The sequence below is a fragment of the Monodelphis domestica genome, chromosome 1 (genome assembly GCF_027887165.1).
Source record: "Monodelphis domestica isolate mMonDom1 chromosome 1, mMonDom1.pri, whole genome shotgun sequence".
In the NCBI taxonomy this organism is placed as follows: Eukaryota; Metazoa; Chordata; class Mammalia; order Didelphimorphia; family Didelphidae; genus Monodelphis; species Monodelphis domestica.
The window spans coordinates 411,915,630-411,938,124 of NC_077227.1; the positions used below are offsets into that span (position 1 = coordinate 411,915,630).

Genomic DNA, 22,495 nt, shown 5'->3' on the forward strand with positions numbered 1-22,495 from the left:
TTGTAAACCTTGGAGTGTTCTACAGGGAGTTCCAAAAGTCTTAGTGTATACAGTTTTAAGCTATTAAAACTTAGCTTTTTGGATGCCCCATATGTCTCTGTATATATACACACATATGCACATCTATATATAGACATATGTAGACATATGTGTATAATATACACACACAAATATATGTCACCTGTTATTATTATAGAAGGAAAAACAAGGTAGTTGCTTGCATAAGACTGAGTGACTAGGGACTGCTCATCCTCCATTCTGATGCCATCTCTGCAACTTTTGGATAGATAATTGCAATCAATAATAAAGTCATTGTGAAATGTCTCTCCAGTTATAGAGGAAAGAAGAAGCCTCTAAGAATGAATTCTAGGAATGAGCCAGGGAAAAGCCTAGTGCCCATCTTCATACAGGTGAACTTAGATTATTCTTTCTTCTCTCAGTTACCCTTAGATTTTCAGATCCTGTTCTATCTCTACAAGAACAGTTTTGAGCAAAATTGTGAAGAAAGTAAATCTATTTTTTTGGTTTTGCTTTTAATTTAATTTTTCTCCCTATTACAGGGGAAAACCATTTCCAAACTTAAAAAAAATTTTTGAGTCTTGAATTCTCTCCCTTCCTCCCCCAAAGATGATGAGCAGTCTCATACAAATGTTTACCTGTGCAATCATTTAAATTTTTTTCCATATTAATCCTTTTGTATAAGGAAACTCAAACAACTGAAAAATTAAGAAAGAAAGTGAAAAGTTAGGCAAATCTATTTTTAAAGAATATTCTCCCCGATCCCTTTGTTTCACTGTCCTCAGCTACCAGATAGCAACAACTTCCCTGTGCCATTCCTAGCTGCCCAAAGACCCTTTACTAGGACTGTGGTCAAATTCTATTCTGGGATACAGTTTCTTTTACCTGTAAAATGAGGGATTTGAACGAGATTATCTTTAAGGCCTTTTCCAGAGCCAATATTTCATGTTCTAAGGTTATTTTTATTTCCCCAGCCTTAACTTTCTATGAACTATGAATCTCCTCTTCACCAAAACTTTAAGTTTTGGCAAGTGACTAGGGTCAGGAAAAGGGGAAGAGAATAAGAATTGATATAATACTTATATAATATCTACTATGAATCAGGCACTGTGCTAAGCCTTTTACAAATATTATTTCATTTGAGTCTTATAACAACCCTGAAAAGTAGGTGTTATTATTCCCATTTTACTGTTGAGGAAGTTGAAGCAAACAGAGTTTAAATGACTTTCCCAGGGTCACCCAGCTAGTATGCATCTGAGATTGGATTTGAACTCAGGTCTTTGGGACTCCAGGCTCATCACTTTTTCCTTTGTGCTACACAGCTGCCTAACTTCCTAAAAATCATGAATTTCCCTAGAAAAACTTTGGCTAGGAAGAACAGAAAATGGTACAAAGTAAAGAACTAATTTTTAATTTTTGTTCTGTTCATACTTACTTACATATGTTTTTTCATATGCTGTTTCCCATTCTAGAATGTAAACTATTTTTTTTATTTTCTGGGTTATACATGTATTATCCTGCAAAACATATGTCCATATTATTCAGTTTTATAAGTGAATAATCTTATAAAACAAAAAACCCAAATCATATAACAAAATAAACAAGAGATAAATTATATGTTTTCATCTGCATTTCCTATTTTAACCCTTTTTTCCTTGGAGGTGAATAGCATTGATTTTCATAAGTCCCTCAGAATTATCCTGGATCATTGTGCTGCTGTTAGTAGCAAAGTCTATCACATTTGATCGTTCCACAATATTGCAGTTATTGTGTATAATGTTCTCCTGGTTCTGCTTATTTCACTATGCATCAGTTCATGTAGGTCTTTCCAGCTCTTTTTGAAATCCCCCTGTTCAACATGTCTCACAGCACAATACTATTCCTTCACCATCATATACCATAATTTGTTAAACCATTCCCCAATTGAGGGACATCCTGTTAGTTTCCAATTCTTTGCTATTGCAAAAAGTGCAGCTATAAATATTTTTGTACAAAAGGTCCTTTCCCATTTTTAAAAAACTCTCTGGGATATGGACCTAGTAGTAGTATTGCTAGATCAAAAGGTATACATTCTTTTATAGCTCTTTGGATATAATTCCAAATTGCCCTCCAAAATGATTGTATCAATCCACAACTTCGCCAGCAATGCATGTATCCCAATTTTGCCACATTCCCTCCAATATTTATTATTTTCCTTTCCATCATAGTAGCCAATCTGATTGATGTGAGGAGGTATCTCAGTTGCTTTAATTTGCATTTTTCTAATCAAGATGGATTTAGAACATTTTTTCCTATGATTATTGATAGATTTGATTTCTTCATCTGAACACTGCCTATTCATATCCTTTGACCATTTATCAACTGGGGAATAACTTGTATTCTTATAAATTTGACTTAATTCTTTATACATTTGAGAAATGAGACCTTTATCAGAAAAATGTGTTATAAAAATTTTGAATGTAAGTTCTTTAATGAGATGGATTATTTCATTTTTATCTTTGTGTTCCCAGTTCCTTGAAAAGTGCTTAGTATATAGTTAGTACTTAGCAAAAACATGTATTACTACTAATGTAAATTATTATTAATAGTGATATACTAATTAATATTAATTATGTGTTAGTGTATATTAATATTAATAATGTGTTTCATAAAGATAATGTCTTACAGTGTGACTTCAATACTTCTTAGATCTGTGATTTGGACCTCTCCTACCTTCTCCTCTCTAATTTCCACCTTAATCCCTGTACATGAATAAAGTTCATGATGGGTGATGACTTTCTGGTGAGAAGCCTCTCTATAGTTAGCTAAACCAATCCTTAGATGAGAACATACCTGACTATGCAGAAGCCTTTCCAATTAAGCTGGCTGACCCTACCAGAGCTTGAGCTCTTTTCTCACAACCTTCTAGAACTCTATTTCTTCCACCACTTTAGGTGAATGATATTGGCCTCAAATAAAAAAGGTAGATATTCTAATATAAGGAGTTCTTTGTTAGATTCAAGGAGACTTTTGAGATAAAAAAGCTAATCCCCATTTTATAAGTGGGAAAATTGAGGCTCAGAAGGGTTAGGTGGTTTACAGTAGATCTCACACTAAGCCAGAAAGGCAAAATTATAACCCAGATTTCCTGTCTTTTAGTTCAATATTCTTTCTACTATTGCCCTAACCCCAAAGAAGTTAGGAGTTTCAGGTATATAGCCTTGAAGAGGAAAGAATTTTACTTGGCAGAAGGATCTTTCTCAGGGTTCCTCAAATCACACCATGCAGGTACCCCCCTTCTCTGCCTATGTATGTAATGTTGTCATTTCTTTGCTTCATTGGACTTTTTATGCCATCTAGTCTTGGTTCTCGCAGTGTCTGGTTTCCCATCTTTTCCTAACAAATAACCATTGAACTAGAAAGTGTCTCAGTGAGGGGCCCACATGGGGATAGCAGGATATGACAGAATTTAGAACTGAAAGTGACCTTGAGAATCAACCTGCTCATTTTAAAGATGAAGAATATGGAGCCCAGAGAGGTTAACTAACTTCCCCAAGATCACACAGATCTAAGTGAAAAAGCTGGGATTCAAATCCAAGTCCATAGACAGTGTTTTTTATATCATTCCACCTCGACTTTCTGAGAGGGCAGCAACAGTCAATTCTTTCTGGCCCAACCCTTAAATATCTATCTATCTATCTGTATGTATGCATATATGTATATATGAAAATATATACACACACTAGAGTGGGAGGATTGTATGTATGGGAGCTGACCATAAGAGACTGACAACCTAATAAGCTTAGGCTGATTTTTCCTCCATATTAATTTATTCTCTAATGCCCTTCTATCATCAGAATAGAAACCCTTTAAAACCAAACAATTACATTTGACTCGGTGGTTTCAGAGCTCTCCAAGGGAATTGCTTTGTCAATAATTCCTACAATGCCAGCTAATACAGCAGAGAAAATTCTGGACCACCCAGCTCCTTGATATCAAGGCCATTGCCTGGGTTATTCGAGGTAGAGCTTTGAAATGCAAATACATGAATTTCATTAGGGAGGTTGAACTACTCCTTTATTAGCTCTAACCATTAAATTTCTGATTTGGTGGTTCTCTTTTAAGCCTTCTTTTGAAGTTATTTAACCCTATTCCCTTCTCCCTGGGTTGCTGTAGAGTATTCATGGAATCTTAGAGATCAAAGAAAACTTGGGTCAGTGGATGTCATTTCTGGAAAGAACTTTGGACCTTTCGACCAGGAATCAATCCTTTGAGAGGAATCAATCAACTAGCATCTACTAGCCTTCTATGTGCAAGTGAAGGCACATTGTGGTGGGCACTGGAAATATAAGAGGGGGGGAAAACAAGAGTCCATGTGCTTAAGCTCACAGGGGACCGCAACATGCAAACAACCATGCACAAATAAGATATATACGGCCTAAACTGGAGATAGTCTCAGAAGGAAACATTAAAAAGAACTGGAAAGACTTCTTGTGGAAGGTGAGTTTCAGGTGAGACCTGAAGAAAACCAGGAGGCAGAGACAAAGAGGAATAGAATTCAACGCTTAAGAGATAATAGTAAAAATGCACAGATGGAGTGTTTTGTGCTAGGAACAGCAAGGAGGTCGGTGTCACTGAATCAAAGCGAACATGAAAGGGAGACAAAGAAGGGAAGGGGCCTTTAAAAGCTTTTGGTTCTGGAGGTAACAGGGGTGCTACTGTAGTCGATTAAATGGGGGCAGGAGTGACAGTGAAATCTGTGCTTTAGGAAGATCTGTTTGACAGCAGAGTGGAGGCTGGATTGGAGTGGGAAGAGAATCAAAACAAGGAGACCTACTTGAAGGCTACTGAAATGGTCTAGGGGTCAAATGGTTAGGGTCAGTACCAGAGTGGTGGCAGTGTCAGGAGAGAAGGGGCCTTGGAGACGCCAGGCCTTGAAGAGTGTTTGGATGGGTGGAGGGTGAGTTAGAGAGTAAGGAGCCAAGGATGCTACCTAGGTTTTAAGCCTGGATTACTGGTAAAATGGTGGTACCCTGGCTAGTAAAAAAGTAAGGAAGAGAGGAAAGTGGGGAGGGAGAGGGAATAATGAGTTCTTTAGACCTGTTGAGTTTTTAGAGCTAGAAGGGACCTTAGAAAATCACCCCATACAATCCCTCATTTTGCAGATAACAAAACTAAGACCCAGAGAGGTATGTGACTTGCCTAAGGTGATATAATTGTTTCATTCATTTAAAAACAGTGATGAAGTATTTTCTGTGAGCAGAGAATTGGAAGGACAGGAGATATGATGATATGATAGGTGAGATTTTTCCATAATACAGCTTAGTCTAGTAGGGAGATAAGAGGCAAATATGTAACTATAACATATAATATTGTATGGCAAGTATTTATTAAGCAAAAAACAGAGCACGACATGAACTTTGAGGGGAAAAGTCAGAAGCTGTACAATGACCGTGACATTAGAGTTGTCTTTCAAAGATATGGTCACCCAAGAAAGGGCTGTAGATTCCTGGGGGCTAAGGTTTGACCCCAATGGTTTATGACTAATCAACCATAGAAAGGGAATGCAGGTCACATCGTCCTCTCCCTGAAAAAGTTAGTTGTGGGGCTCACCTCTAATATAACCACATCTAACATTATTTCCCAATGCTGCCCTTCTCAGGCCTTTCCTCAGATAAATGAAAGCTTCAGTCTCTCCCCTCAGGTCCCCTTCTATGCTTCATGGATTTCTTGAGGCAGTTATAATCTAGGCTTTCCCTGGGCACCCACTGAGGCATCTACAAAGGTGCCTTTGGGAAACTTCATTTTTCATTCCACCAGAACTCCAGAATATCTAGCCTTTTCTTCTGATGGGTAAATTTAAGATTCCTGGGAGAGGAATTAGATCAACAAATCAGCAAGTATCTATTATTGTTTCCTCTGTACCAGAGTATTTTAAACCCAGGAGTTACAAAAGAAAGGTAAAAACAATCTTTAGCCTCAAGGAGCTTATATTCTAATGAGAGATAACATGGAATAGGTACATAGAAGACAAAGAGTGGACAGAAGGTAACCTTAGAAGGGAAGGCTGTAGTAGCTGAAGGAAGACCAAGAAAGGTCTCCTCTAGAAGGTGTCTTTTGAGATTTCTAGAAAAAAGCTAGGGATTCTAAGAGGGAAAGATGAAAAGGGAGCATTCTAGGGAAAGAGATGGCCAAAAAAGGTTGAGAGACAGGTGATGAAGTTTTGTATAAGAGCAAGAGCATGAAGTATAGAGATGAAATTAGGAATATATGTTGAAAAGGTTTTGATAAGATAAGGAATCTAGAAGGTTGTCTCAGAGGCTGGAGAGTGGATGAGGCAGAAAGAATTCTGTGCATGGTTTGGAATTGGAAGGGGGAAGGGCACAAAGAATTCTCAGTCAGTTAATCCCTGAGGACTATGGGATTAGCCAGTTTCTTCCCTCTCTCTGACCTTAGCCCTGCTTGTGAGGTGAAAAGAGAAACACTTGAAAATATCTTGGAGTTAATTTTCCTCTCTGTGAGAAACATCAGGAAGAAGACTTGTATATTATACCTGTTGCTGTGGCAACTTTTGTTTGGAAGAAGAAAGACCAGAAGACCTTGCTTGCCTGGCCTCTGAGTCTCACTTCAGAGCCACACTCTGCTCAGTGAGCTTCTGACATTTTGGCTCACTGCCTTTGCTTACTTGGAGACAACCTTAATATACATAATTTTACTTCTATATATATAAGGATTTAGTTAGTTTAGTCAGATAGCATTTTGGGAATTTCATTATTGATAAGGAGTTTGATAGAGTAGTTTGGGTGAATTCCCAAGACCAAGAAGAAATTCATTTTGCGAGGAAAGGAAAGTGCACGGAGAATGTAGTTCTCTTAGAGTTAAGGCCTCCTGGTTATATTAATCCTTATATTTAACTATATAATACAAATGAAATAGATTTTATACACATAATAGTCTTGTAAAGATGATTTTAGCTTTGTGACTTGAAATCTAAATAATTGGTTGCCAGGGAAAATTCCCAAATAATAAAATACCCAAGTCAGCTGGGAATTATGGTGATTTTAATTAATATAGAGAGAATAGAGAGAAGGAATTAAGGAAGAGAGAGAGAGAGAGGGAGATAGAGAGAGAGAGAGAGAGAGAGAGAGAGAGAGAGAGAGAGAGAGAGAGAGAGAGAGAGAGAAGAATTAATTTAAACTGCTCTGGCTCAGGCTGAGCCAGGCAGTAGTTAAAGGCCTTGGCCAAAGTGGCCTCCCTGAGCCTAAGGTAAAGGGAGTCAGTCTTATCACTCACCAGGAGACCATCTCCAAGGAAGCTGTCAGAGGGGGATCCTCCAGGCTGAGTCCTAGTCCTCACTGAATTGAACTCCGAATCTAATTGCACTCGAAACTGAATTGAATTGCCTGAACTGACTTCTTTAGTCTCCTTTTAAAGAAATTTTCTCTTATGTCACCTCCCCTAAATTTTCACATCTACCAATCACAATAGATGCTTTTTCCAGGACTGCTTATTCTTTAGTTCTCACCTTCTTTGATTAGATTTTCTCCAGGACTGTCCACTCTATAGTTCTCACCTTCTCTGGTTAGATTATATCTTCTGAGGTACTTCACACTCCTTTGTTAAGCTTACCTTTTGTGAATTACTTGACCTTTTTGGGATTAATTTAACCTTTTATAGGTACTTAACACCCTTTTTATATTAGATCTAAAAATAGACTTAGCTTAAGTTTTAGCTTCACTATAAGGTATAAGTTAAGTATCTTCATTGTTCAATCAGAAGTTTACAAGTATATCTTCCCCTAAAGTATGTCTAATTAGGGTAGAGTAATTTCCAAGTTCACAGTCTCCAAGGCAGTTTGTGCACTCAGCCCAGTAAAGGGAGGTTCACTCTTGGGCTTTCCTTCAAGGAGGAGAACTGAAATGCTTTGTGAATATCTAGCAAAGTATAGACAACAGTGTCAATATGGAATCTAGAAACCCAAAACTTGTGGCCTAGTGGGACCTAGAAACCCCAGGTTTTGACCTTGTCACAGGAGAGTTCCTCCCTGAGGGAAACTCCTACTTCACTGGTCTCAAGCTAACAATAGACCTTGAGTTATAGCTTAGTAGGTAGCATGTCAGTCTCATAAGGGAAAGGTCCTGAGTTCCATCCTAGAAAGGGGGATGTGATACAATGGGAGAAGCTTCAAAAAGAGGCATCTGATGAGATAGGTTATCCCCACTCAGAACTAACTCAAGGTCTATTGTTAGCCTGAGACTTTCCCTCAGGGAGGAACTTTCCTGTGACAAGGTCAAAACCTGGGGTTTCTATATCCCACTGGGTCACAAGTTTTGGGTTTCTAGATTCCATGTTGACAACAGTATGCTTATTATCACATTTATTAGCATTATTATTACAGTAGGCTGGTATGTTTGGATCAGGATCATAATGTGAAGGAAAATCAAGCATGTCAGAATCCTAAAAAGAAAGGAAGGGCTTCTGGATTGTGAAGAGCATTGAATAATAAACAGTGTCATTCTCCCTTTTTCATTTCAAATGGAAGAGAATGAGGCTCACCGAACAGCTTGAGCAGGCGTGGATGGATTTGATCTGTTTGTTTCATCTCGTGACATTTTTTGCCCCCAAACCTATTTGGGGAACTTCTTTTTTCTGTCAAGAGCACTGCCACCTTTCCAGTCACCCTGGTTCACAACCCTGACATCCTTTGCTATTCACTTTTTACTCCCTCTCTATATCCATTTCCTTGCCAAATCTTGCCATTTCTTAATTCCACAAAACATCTTTTATATTTCTTTCCACTTGCACAGCCATGTCCCTCATTTAGGCCCTTATCACTTCCCCCTGGACTGATGAAATAGTCATTTTTTAATGTGAATGTTTCTCTTCTAGATTGCCCATCTCGTCTGTTTTCGTATTCCCAATCTATAGAGAATTCTAGCTTTATATAAGTGGACAGTCTGGTAGACCTCTATGTAAAGTGGCTTTGCATTCCATTGGAGGGAAGGCAGTAGGAAGGGGGCTGCTGTAATCAGAGACAGAGGGGTCCAGCATGTGGTTCAAGAACACATGGGAGGAGGGCAGCTGGCTAGCTCAGTAGATCGAGAGCCAAGCCTAGAGATGGGAGGTCCTGGGGTCAAATGTGACCTCAGACACTTCCCAGCTGCGTGACCCTGAGCAAGTCACTTAACCCCCATTGCCTAGCCCTTTACCACTCTTCTGCCTGGAAGCCAATACACAGTATTGATGTGGATGTTGTGGCAGGTGGAGTGGGGCAAAGCTCTCACTTGATAAAAAGGTCTCAAGCCAAGCTTGGATCCATCAAAGTCCCTTCTGCTTTCACTAGGATCAGTATTTTGGGGTTTTACTCAAATGCACATGGGGGAAGGGGGAGGCCACTGAGCACCAAGCTGAAAGGCAAAACCTAAGAAAGCATAGTACTATCCAGTAAAGTAAGTGGTTTTATTGGAATGTAAATTTCTTTAAGAATTTTTTTAGCTAAGGTCAAATGCACATAATGTGAATATGTAAAGCAAGAATCCTCTATTATTTCCTTTTGTTTCTTTGGTGAGCCTTGCCATTGCAGATTCAAATTTTTCTATTCTGTTCATTATTTTTTGCTGCACAGGACATAAATTTAGCTCTTATCATTCTCATTTTTCTTTTAAAGCACTCAGAATAGTGTGCTTGGTTCAATGTTCTCCAATTCCATGGGGCCCTCTATCTACTCAAGTGTTAGATAATTTTCCCTTATTTTGCAGTATTTATTCACAAATGCCTGAACTTGTTTACTAGAGCTGGAGGCCATATGTTGTTAATATTTTTCTTGTTGATGTATCTGTTTATGTTCAAGGTCTTTGAGATTTCTTCTTTCTGAAATCTTCAATACTTTCACTTGCCCTCTTCACTCCCTCCCCTTATTTTTCTTATCTCTCACAACTTCCTAATTCCCACTTTTGGGACTGTGGTCTCCAAAGGGTCTCAGCCTTCTCCCACAGTGGGTAATTTACTGTGGTCAGAACTGTCCCCATTTTGGTTTGATAAGATTATTCACTTACAAAAATGAATAACATAGAAATATGTTTTGTATGATAATACATGTATAACCCAGACTGAATTGCTTGCCAGCTCCAGAAGGGGGCAGGGAAGAAGGGAGAGAGACAACTTAGATCATATAACTTCAGAAAACTTACGTGGAAATTTGTTATTAAAATAAAAAAATAATAATAAATTAAAAAATGAACTGGCCCCGGGTGGACGTGGACTCTTTCACAGCCCCTCACACTCACATTATCTTGTCCTGATGAACTGTCCCACTCCCTCTGTTTTTCAGTTCTCTGGCCTGGAACTAACATTTAGAGCCAGTTTTCTCCAGAACTAGCATTTTAGAGGTTCATAGCACTAATGCTTCTGAGTTGCAGATTTTTGCTCCTGAAGGACTATGGCCAAACCAGCTATCAAACCCTTAGCACATGTCTGGAGTCTGGAGCCAGGGCCTCTAAGGTACTGGAAGAGGGAGTGAGTACTGGGGTGCTGGGGTGTAGTGTCCATGAGTCTGCTGATACAGTCTTGCTACTGGTGGTGCGTGAAAGGTGGAAGAATGTGTGGAGTGAGCTCAGGGTCAGTGAGCATCAGTTCCTGGATACTGTTTATTTTTCTAATCTTCATTTGAATTCTAGGTATCTTAGGCCCTTCCAGAGACAGCTAAAGTTGCTTTATCTTTGGTGCATAATCTCTGCTCTAAAGATGTTTGAGAGGTTGCGAGGATTGGGAAAAGTGTCTATTTTGCCATCTTGCTGCTCTTATGTCCCAGAAGTCCCTGAAATGGTCTCTTAAAAAGACCTCTTGACTCAAGTCTCTCTCCACCTCATATGATCCTCCACACAACTGTGTAAATTCTTTAGGTTTTAGTTTGTTAGGACAGAATGTAATCCAGTTTGGAGCATTGAGAACTAGAAGGAATGGGTGAAAGTTTCAGAGGCAAATGTCTCTGTGTGAGGAAAGGGGCTAAAGGAGCTTTCTATACAGAAAAGATGCAACCTTTACACCACAGAAAAAAGGGAATGATTCCTGCAAGTAACTACAATGTGATAACACTGTAGACAAAAATGAAAATAGTACCTGTCCTCAGGTAGACAGCCTTACTCTTGTTTATCGTAACCATGGATGACTCTTCCCAGATTCCTGGTAAGATCTTATTCAAATTAGTGGCAAATTTTGTATATCTTTCCCTAGTGTTTAACAGCTGTAAAATGGAGATTTGAACCCCAGACTTCAATTCCCAGAAGTCCTTGGTGGTTCCCATAATTCCCTATAATATCACCCTGAGTCCTCACCTGAGTTCGAGAACACAATTTGTATTTAAACTGACTCTCCGCCTACTTCACCCCCCTCTCTCAGCTTCTGCTTCTAGGCTCGCGTGTCTCTCTACCAGGCAGGCAAGATGGAGGTTGCACGTGCTTTCCTTATTTTGTATTTTCTTTATTTTTAAATCTTTAATAAACCTCATAAAAATACAATACTTTTGGCAGAGAAACTAATTTTAACTGTTACAGTTATGGCTACCAAATGGGACAAGAAAACTCTCAATTAAAAAAAAAAAAGATAGCCTAGATAGTGATTTTTAAGCCACATTTCTCCAAGGCTTGTCAGAAAAGTCTCAAGATCTCCTGCCTGCAGCCATCCACTTAGGACATTCTTGATTCAATATCTCTCACCTGGTCCCAGCCCTTCCAGCCCAGCTCGGCTGGCCCCTATTGCCTGCTTCTGCACTCCTGACATAGATCTCGATCACCTGGTCAGGACCCGACCACCCGGACCCAGCAAACGTTCTGGTGGTGTGGCCCTGGGCAGGTCGCTTGACCCGCTTTGCCTACCCCTTACCAATCTTCTGCCTTCTGACAATAGTCATCTAAATGGATTATTAAAAAAAAACAAGGAACTTTAAAGAGACTGGAGGTTATATTTTTAAGGCTTTTCAGACTCAAATGTTTTATAAAAATCTCTGTATCCTATTGCATTTTACTGATTGTTTTATTTAAGATTTAGCTTTGTGGTTTTAAGTTCATATATTACTGCATTCAATACTATTCTGTTATACTGAATCATTTTAATGTACTAGGTTGTAACTACTGTTATATTCTGTTGCTTTTCCCCTATAACTATACTGAACAAACATTATTGAGTAGGCCCATATAAAAACAGCTTTTCTATTTTTGACTTTGTAAATTGTCACATAGAGGATAGATGGACTCCATCAGAAAATTGCTATAACAAGCTTTGGAAAATTTAATGAGCTAAATATCTCAAATTGATTTTAAGGGTTCTTTGAACATGATTTTATAGAATTTTTCTTAACAATCTCTGATCATTTTGCCTGCCCCTACCTAACACTAGGTAAGGCCCATTTTAGTAGCTGAAGTGAAATACAATTATAATCCCAACTCCTGCATTTATAAAAATGTGAATGGAAGCTGGGAAATTAATCCCAGGGCACTGTACTGTGGAAAGAAAACAAGACTGACAGTGGGGGAAGGGGCAACTGAGAGTGGCAGTTGGGTCTTGTGACTAGCACTTCCTTCCTGATGGGGTTGGTCTTCCTTCCTGGGTTGGAGGAGAGAGGAGCTTGTTCAGCCCAGTCTGGAGTGGTGTGCCTCTTCTTGGTTCAGCCTGAAGATTTAGGCCCAATTACTTCTGAAGGTCAGAACTGTTCTTGTTTGCTTTTCTGTCTACTGCTAAGATTCTGAACTAGACAAAGCAGGACTGATATAGAGTAGACGGGAGGGGGAGTAACCCTCTGCCAGCCTCTGGGGTCTGGCCTCAACTCTGAAGCTAAGGAAAAAACTCCAATCCCAACTGGTTATTAAACTTTATATTATTTGAATTCGCAGTCAGATAAGTGGACTGTCTATACTGGGCATAGAGGGAGCTGAACTTCAGTTCAGTCATTCCAGGACAAACAGCCCTTATTGGACCCCTGCTGCTACCTCTCAGCAGGGGGCATCTCTCTCCTTTGCTTCACCAAGCAATATTCCCTCTCTCTCCTCAACTCCTCCATACCCCCATACAAACCTCCCATTATTCCCCATTTTTCCAATCCTCCATTTCCTTTCCCAATAAATATTACAGTTTCCCTAGAAGCCTCCCTCAGCCCCCACAAAAAAGGGAGCATCTCTCATTTATACTCTTCAGCTCACTTTAGAGAGGTTTGAGTTTTTTCTTAGACTCCTCTACCACATTTTTGGTAATGATATCTAGATTTCTTGATGATGTTCTAAACCCAAAATAAGTTTTATTTTTTTTAAATAAGTTTACCAAGGTTGAAAGATTTGCTGCATTTGTAAAAATTGTGACAAATATCCATCAGTTCATAGGCTTTTTAAAATGCCATACAGCAACTTCTGTGAAATATGATAGTGGGTTTGTTTGTTGTTGTAATTAACTGGACTATTGAGAATTTGGGGGATATTCATATCACTTATTTGTACTACTGTTCTTTATAAAAATAAAAAAATAAAAAAAACTGTTACCTTGTGAAATTCATTTGCTTGTACTTACAGTGGATCATGGCCAGATATGAAGAGGAAATGGATCTCATTTTTGGTGAGAAAGCCTTGTATTCTATATTTTCTTAGCTGACACAGTGTGTCAATGATTATAAGCTACATTTTGAATTTTAAAACTCTTCTATTATTATATTTTTCTTGCATGTGCAATATACTATTTCAGTCTTTTATTTTTTCTCTCCTTTTTATATTTGAAGTACATGTCACCAGTATTAAGATTTTCTTTAACTTTTTTGATTTTGCAGTAATATAAGTTTACATACATTTGCTGATGCATGCCCCCAAAGCTTGAGACTATAAAAATGATGCCACTAATTGTTTTTTAAAAATTATGGGACTTTGCTTAATGATTCTGTCTGATTCTAGGACAAGATATACAAAAGAGCCATTGCACAGGGCCAATGAAGCACAAAGCTAAACCTGATTAGTGCCACAAAGAGCACACAGAATATATTAGTGTGAAGACTCAAGGTTGCGACACTTAACATACGTTAAGACGTAGGCCTTCCTTGTATCCACACTACTCTGAAATTACTTACAGACGAGTATCCCAAACTGTGAATTTCAAAACTATTCCACCCTATTCAGACCATTCTTTACAAGATCGGATTTTGCTATTTCCTGATCAATAACAATAGAGATACTTGGAATAACAGAATCAGGTCTTGGAAACTACAATCTCCACCCTACTCAGGGTAACAAGATTAGGAAGGGCTGCAGCAAAACTCAAGATTTAATTATTTTGAGAATATGGTCTTCAACAGACATGTGCAAAAAAAGACAGACCTCTGGGCGGTCCTAGGTCAAGCTAGAGCCACCATTGGCACATGTGAGATGCAGGAAGCAAGGTAGAGAACAGCCTCTGGAGTTCTTGTGACTTCCTATGAGGAGGGCTAGAGGGAGTTGGAGGCTGGTGTTTGGAGTTGGAGGAGCCTGTGGACTGTTTTTCTCCAGATTGGTCATATGAGTGATAGGGATTGATCTCTTTCCTTGCCTTGGCTATCCAGGGCCTTAAAGCCCGCTTTGGCTCAGCCTAAACAGAGTGGATATTTAAAACCTCTTTCCTTCTCTCCCCTTCCCTTCCCCCGCCCCTCTCTCCCTACTCCCCTCTAATACTTTCTTCTTCCTGTTTGTAATTAAACACCATAAAAAAAAGTTGGCAGCTGACTTGAGTGTTTCATTTAGGAATTACATAAGTGAATTCCTTGGCGACCTTAAATTAATATATATCAGTCTTTTAAAATGATTTCACTATCACAAAACTTGGCTCCTACTTGGCTTCTACAATCTGGTCCCTTTGCTGTCTTTCATAGTGTGGCAAACTTTCTGTAGTTCTGGCTACTGACTGGGTAAATGTTTACTTGCTTATATCATTTTAATTGGGCCCTGATTCATGGACCTGTTATAGATTTATTTTTCCTTTACTTAGACTTTTTACACATAAGACTTTGATAGTCTATATTTTCATCCAGAAATTATCTTTTTTATTTGGATTTTTCTGATGTCTTTTTAATTTCTCTTGCCAATTGATTCATATACCTCATAACTCAGCCATGAATCCCTAAGTGATCCCTGTGTTTTTCAATCACCCTCTTCACAGGGGAATGTAAAAATATTATTATTGTTAATTGCAAAGTTTAAATTCCTTTTGAGAAGAATTTTAGGTTAAGAAACATGCTACCTCTCCGAATCCAGAAACTGAACTGTTTGGAGAAGGCACCATGAAGATGCCTCCAGACCACAAGCTGCACAAGAAAATCAAGAATGAACTTTGGGTGTGGTTGATTGAACATTTATTTGTAGGTATACTTTCATGCCAAAGGGGACTGCCCCCTAACTGGTTTTTTGTCAATGCATCTAGCAATTATTTGTTTTGTTCTTTTCCTCTTATCCTCAAATTATTGTAATCTTTAAGTTGATTATGTTTCCATGATCCTTTTGTATCATTAACACAGCTTAACAGTTTGACAAATGCTTGCTGACTGATTGATTGAAGCCTACAGACCTGAATTTAAATCTGTGTGACCCTTGACAAGTCACTCTACTCCCAATATGAGTTTCTTCATACAAAAAATAAAGGGGTTCCACTAGATGATTGCTAATGTTGCCTTCTAGTTAAAAATCTAAATATTAATGTGCCTCTTTGCAACTTTTTTTAAAACCCTTACCTTCTGTCTTGGAATCAATACTTTGTTTTGGTTCCAAGGAAGAAGAGCAGTAAGGACTAGGCAATGGGGGTTAAGTGACTTGCCCTGGGTCACACAGTTAGGAAGGGTCTGAGGTCAGATTTGAACCCAGGACCTCCCGTCTCTAGGCTTGGTTCTCAATCCACTGAGCCACCTAGCTGCCCCTCTCTTTGCAACTTTTGCCCATTATTTCTAGACCTACTCTTTAGCCCCAAATGGTAATTTTTCTCCTTGAGAGCTCTATCTATATTTGAAAACAGTTGCCATTCCCTCCTCTTCTTCTGACTTCTCTCCCACCATCCATGATTTGAGATCACAGAGTGGTAGAATGTCAGATCTCTATGGAATATTCAAAATCTAGACTAAGTTGTCCCCTCACTTTTACATTGTCATTTTACAGATGACCCAAACAGAGACCCAAAGTGGGGAGGTGACCGTCATACAGCAAGTAGCAAAGCTGGGTTTGTGTTCTGCCAAGGAAGTCAATCCACATGGGACAGCAGGATGTTGTAGGGGAAATGGAGGAATAGAAGATGTAGGGAGTGAGACCTACATCTACTTCCCCTCCACACTCCATATAGCCACCAAAATTATATCCCAAAGTTCAGAACTGACCATGTCACCCTCTTTGCACCCCTAGCCCCACATAAATATATAATATATAAACATAGATAAACTCCAGTGTCTCCCTCAAAAATAAATTCCTTTGGGGGGCAGCTGGGTGGCTCAGTGGATTGAGAGCCAGGCCTAGAGATGGGAGGTCCTGAGTTCAAATGTTCCCTCAGATACTTACTACCTGTGTGACCCTGGGCAAGTTACTTAACCTCCACTGCCTAACCCATATCCCTCTTCTGCCTTGGAGCCAATACACAGTATTGATTCCAAGATGGAAGGTGAGGGGTTAAAAAAAATTCCTTTGTTTGGCATCTAATGCTTTTTGCTACCTGACTGTACACCAACTTTCTTGATTGTTATCCCTCTTCATCCACTCTCTAGTTCAGTCTAACTGGTCTCCAAGTTGTTCTGTATACTGTAAAGATAATTTTAGGATTGTGACTTAAAATCTAAATTAATTGGTCACCAGGGAAAAATCCCAAATAAAATACCCAAGTCAGTCTGGAAATTTATGATAATTTTAATTAATATAGAGGGAAGGATTTAAGGAGAAAGAGGGAAGAAGGTATAGGTTTTCTCCTGTCTGGCCTATGCCAGGGAAGTTCAAGATCTCCATCACTAGGTCTCTGAAAAATATTAGAGGCTTCTAAGAGGATAAAGTTGGAAAGTAAAGGAGAAAAATTCAGCCAGAAACTTACCACCAAACCAGACAATAGTTGTAGCCACACCAAGATGCCGAAAGGCCCAGCATGCTGCCACCAGCCATCTCTCTGCCACCAAAGGTACCAGAGGAAGCAAGTGATGTGAAATATATCGACCTTTTACTCTTGTGTCCCCTCCTCTAAATTTTCACGTCTACCAGTCACATCAGAGGCTTTTCTCCAGGCCTGCCCATTCTTTAGTTCTCATCTTCTTTGATTAGATTATATCTTTTGAGTTATTTAACACTTCTTTGTTAAGTTCACCTTTTGTTAGTTACTTAACTGTTTTGTGATTAATTTACCCTTTATAGTTACTTAACACCTTTTTTTGTAGTAAGATCTAAAACTAGACTTAGCTTAAAGTTCTAGCTTCACGATAAAGTAAGAACTAAGTACCTTCATTGTTCAATCAGGAGATTACAATTTTATCTTCACCATAAAGTAAGATCTAAGTAGGGTGGAGAAATTTAAAGTTCACAATTCCATGCCTGGAATATACTTCTTTTCTGCTTTTTCCTCAGGTTCCCATCAGGACATAGCTCAAGGGAGCAACTGGGTAGCTCAGTGGATGGAGAACCAGGCCTAGAAACAGAAGGTACTGGATTCTAATGTGACCACAGACACTTGTTCGCTGTGTGACCCTAGGCAAGTCACTTAACCCCCATTGTCCAGTCCTTATTGCTCTTCTGCCTTAGAACCAATATATAGTATTGATTCTAAATTGGAAAGTGTGAGGGGGAAATAGGAGATTTTATTATATAAAAAGGTTTGACTGGATTATATTTAAATATAGGATCACCAGGAATTTATATTAATTCCAAAGAGATTTATTTACAATTTATTTATAAAAAAAAAGAAAGAGTGAAGTAAGAAAATCAGAGAGAGGATAGGGTAAGATATCAAGCCTAAGCACTAAGTAATTTACTTTTGGCCCCTGGCTCAACCCAGATAGGGAGAGTTCATCCTTAGTGGCCTCAGCAAAGCGGAGGACCTGAGGAAGTTTCTCCTGAGGCTAGTCTATTCAGAAAATTCAATATGAAAGGAGTCAGCCTTTCACTCACCACTTCTCATAAACAAGGAGCCTGTTTTCTAGGTCCCCTCTTGAACTACATGAGGCAACTACATTTGGTCAATATGAATTTTTTTGGTCCCATCCCTAGTAAATCAGCAAGATTACAAGAATTTTAATTGGTGATGAAAGTCACCTACCTGCAGAACCTACCAGAAGTTAGAAAAATTTATGAGAGAAAAGCACCCCTTCCTTCTTTCTGAGCCATTCCTCCTCTCTCCCACATCCTTCTCTTTTTAAGATGTATTGTTTGTGGTCCATCATGCGGAAATGAGCAATGATATCAACAGACCACCTTCTGCTAGAAAAAAGGAAGATGAATCATTAGCAAGAATTTTCCTTCCAGAGCAACAAACTGGGAGAACATTTTCATAACAAAACTCTCTGACAAAGGTTTAATTTCCCAAATATATAAGGAACTAAGTCAAATTTACAAAAAACCAAGCCGTTCCCCAATCAACAAATAGTCATGGGACACGAATAGGCAGTTTTCACATAATGAAATAAAAACTATCAATAAGTACATGAAAAAAGTGTTCTACATCCCTCCTGATTAGAGAAATGCAAATTAAAACAACTCTGAGGTACTACCTTACATCTAGCAGACTGAATATGGCAGCTAAGGAAAGCGATAAATGTTGGAAGGGATGCAGCAAAATTGGGACACTAATACACTGCTGGTGGAGTTGTGAATTGGTCCAAACACTTTGGAAGACAATTTGGAATCATGTGCAAAGGGCTTTACAAGACTGTCTGCCCTCTGATCCAGCCATATCACTGCTGGGTTTGTTCTACAAAGATATAATAAGGAAAAAGACATGTACAAGAATATTCATAGCTGCACTCTTTGTGGTGGCAAAAAATTGGAGAATGAGGGGATTCCCTTCAACTGGGGAATGGCTGAACAAATTGTGGTATGTGTTGGTGATGGAATACTATTGTGCTAAAAGGAATAATAAAGTAGAGGAATTCCATGGAGACTGGAACAACCTCCAGGAAGTGATGCAAAGTGAGAGGAACAGAACCAGGAGAACATTGTACACAGACACTGATATACTGTGGTACAATTGAATGTAATGGACTTCTCTAGTAGCAGATCCAGGACAACTCTGAGGGACTTATGAGAAAGAATGCTGTCCACATTCAGAGGAAGAACTGTGGGGACAGAAACACAGAAGAAAAATATATAATGGATCACATAGTTTGATAGGGATATGATTAGGGTTTTGATGTTAAACGATCTCTACTGCAAATATGAATAATATGGAAATAAGTTTTGAACAATGACACATGTAAAACCCAGTGGAATTGCTTGTCTGCTTGGGGGGGGGGGGGCTAGGGGGGAGGAAAGGGGAAGGGAGAAGGGAGGAAAGGGGAATCATGAATCATGTAGCCATGGAAAAATATTCTAAATTTAAAAAAAAAAAGATTTTTCCTTCCCCACCAACTGAAAGACTTCTGCCATTTACTTAATGACTGAGACTGAAGACATAAAACAACAACATTTGTTGAGCCTGGCCCAAAGTTCTACCTGGGGAATGTTATTTATAAGGAAAAAGAGAAGAGAGTCTGATTTAATGGCAAACAGAATGTAGTATAAATCAGTCATTGACAGAGGCAGAAGAAAAATCTCCATCTTCTTCCTGACTGGATTTATGATTTAGGGCAAGTTACTTAACCTCTGTTTGCCTTAGTTGCCCATCTGTAAAATGGAGATCATAATAGTTCCTACCTTCTAAGATTGTCCTGAATATCAAATGGGATAGTAATTGTAAAGTGCTTAGCACAGTGCCTGACACATAGTAAGAACTATATAAGTTACTGGTTTGGTTTTTTTTTATTATTGTTAGCTCACTCATTTGTGAAATGAAGTGATATAATTAGATCACCTCCAAAGACCTGTTTAATTCCCTTGATCCAGTCCTATTAATCAGAAGTTCATTGTTCAATTCTATTCATCACTGAACACTTCTTATATGCCTATTATGTGCAAAGGAAGACAAGAATGGGATAGCCCCTAAACGTAGGGAATTTATGATATAGCCTGCACACAGATTTATATGGAGTAGCACAAATCTTGGGAGGTTTGTTGATGGTCAATTATACATGCAAAAGGTAGAAATATGAAATGAAGGGCTAGATTAGGGGCTCCATCAAAGTTTTGTTGTTGTTCTTTGGTTTTTTCTTTCCTTCCCTTTCATTTACCTGGGAAAACTGAAGAATTTCAGGTTAAGGAGAAACCAAAAAGTCTTCGAACTACATAACTCTTGAGGATTTTTTTTTTGTTAGAAATTAGTTTGATGTTACAGAATTCCTACAAGGACATTAAGCTGGAAGTACAAAGAGTTTCACATTTAAACAAGATGGTTGTTGGTTGCAAGTTTGTACTTGATGCACCTCCTTCATACTCACACTGAGCCCTTGAATGGAGAAGTGGGGGTTGGGGGTAGGTTTGTCAGAAGTTGAATGGGGTTGGACTGGTTTTAGAAAACAAAAGTTATTGTACAGTACTCAGAGGACCAAACTGGTGATGCCTTTGACTCTTAAATAAATTGGATTTAAGTGAGGCAGAGTTGCACAAAGTCATCAGCATCAGCCTCTCTCTTCCAGAGTGATCCAAGTCCAGGGACCAGACAAAAGTCAGGGTGACTGGTGATGGCTTGGGATGCAGTGGATGGCGTTGGCCTCTTTGATGTCTAACCAAGCTTTAAGTGCTCTACAGCACCTACTTCAGCTGCCTTCATGGCCATTAGAACAAATTGTTCTCATCTGCCTCTTCCACCCATGAGAATTTTTTGCGTGTCTGGGGTAGACATCCTCCCCCAAGTCACGGAAGGGTTTGAGGGCTATCAAATACCTTCAACCTGGTTTAGCTCACCTGCCAAGATAGTTTTAGCCACTGCACTGCAAATGTTATAGAGCCACAGTTGAGAAATGGGTAGCAAGAGAAACAGCCCTGAAAAAAGCTCAGCTAGCCCTCACATCAGAGGTTCTGGTTTTCCCTGAACACCCCTTTGCACCAGGAAATGACAGGGTAACTAATAAAGGTCTACAATGCCCTGGATTTGAACCCATGTCCTCCTGACTCCAGGCCTGGCACTTTACCACTGAGTCACTTAGCTGCCCTGGGGTTGATTCTTTGGGTAGGAAACCTTTCCTGGAACTCAAAATAGATAGCCAATCCTGCCTGCCACCACCCATGGTCAGGCCAGCCCCTGTTTGTTTTATTGTAGCTCAACTTAGTTCCTTAGAGAGTTAGGATAATGGCAACTTTTAACTCAGAGAAAGCAGAACTAAGCTCCTATTTTTTTCTCTGTTTGGTTTTTGCCACTTCAAGGGGGATTAAGTGGATTAGGAATGCTCAGAGTCTAAAATGTAATTCCTCCAGGAGTTTTTAATCTTTCCAAGTCATAATGAAGAACAGCGGGAAAGAGTGACAATAACACAGGTACTTCTCTGGGGGAAATTGATAAGCTCACAGCAAGTCACCTCTGTGATAAAAAGGTCAGTGTTGTTCTTAAGCAGGAGCACTTGATGGAGATCACCAGGAAAGGGGAATAAGTGCCAATATATCTGACTTTGGGGATTTGGTGGTCATAGCAACAATATCTCAAAGGATACTCCAGCACTAGACAAAGATCAGGACTCCAGATGGCTCATGTTATCCTGGTTTCCCCCTAACTCTATCTAGATCATACCCTGCCCTATGCCCCTAGTCCCATGCCTGTAACTCTCACCACTCTTCCTCAGTCATTCCAGCCAAGTGAGCTCAAGTTCAGAATAATGTTGTAGTGAAAATTTCACCTTTTAAGATTGTTATATTAAAACTGTGGCCACCAAGGAATTTACTTATGAAATTCCTAAAATGAAACACTCAAGTCAGGATGGAATTTATTGTGGGTTTAATCACAATGAGAGTAAGAAAAAGGAGAGGGAAAGAAGGAGAAAGGAGAAAAAGGAAAAGGGTTTACTCAACCTCTAGCAGGGAGCCAGAAGGAGTTAGGCCCAAAGGGGCCAAGGTAAAGAAGGAAACAGTCCTTGACTCACATGACCTATCTGAAGGGAAGCTGTCTGCGGGCCTCCTCCCTGTCCAAGCTCCTCACATGAACTCGCGTCTAGCTCTCTCCACAGGAAGTGAGCGAATTCCAGAGGCTGTTCCCTACCTCACTTCCTGTGCCTCACAAGTGCCAATGGTGGCTCTAGCTTGGCTTAGGACAGCCCAGGTGGGCAGTTAGTTATTTCTGATTTGTCATTGACTAGCACATGCCTGTGTAGTGTGGGTGTGCACAATTTTTGGGTGCTAGACCAAGATGGAGATTTTTTAAATTCACAATCCCCCCTGATGATGATTGGGGGACTAGTCTC

At 39.3% G+C, this 22,495-nt stretch overlaps 1 long non-coding RNA gene across 2 annotated transcripts in view; it reads left to right on the plus strand.

Annotated features, from left to right (window-relative positions):
• LOC107650785 (uncharacterized) overlaps positions 1-19,399 on the plus strand; it is a 44,464-nt gene extending 25,065 nt beyond the window's left edge. The window contains exon 5 of one of the 2 annotated variants that reach the window (XR_008915251.1): positions 17,583-19,399. This is a non-coding gene — a long non-coding RNA (uncharacterized LOC107650785). Of the gene's footprint in view, positions 1-13,553; positions 17,547-17,582 lie in introns of those variants that run through there. The other variant, XR_008915250.1, reaches the window with a different exon arrangement.
• The last annotated feature ends 3,096 nt before the right edge of the window (positions 19,400-22,495 follow it).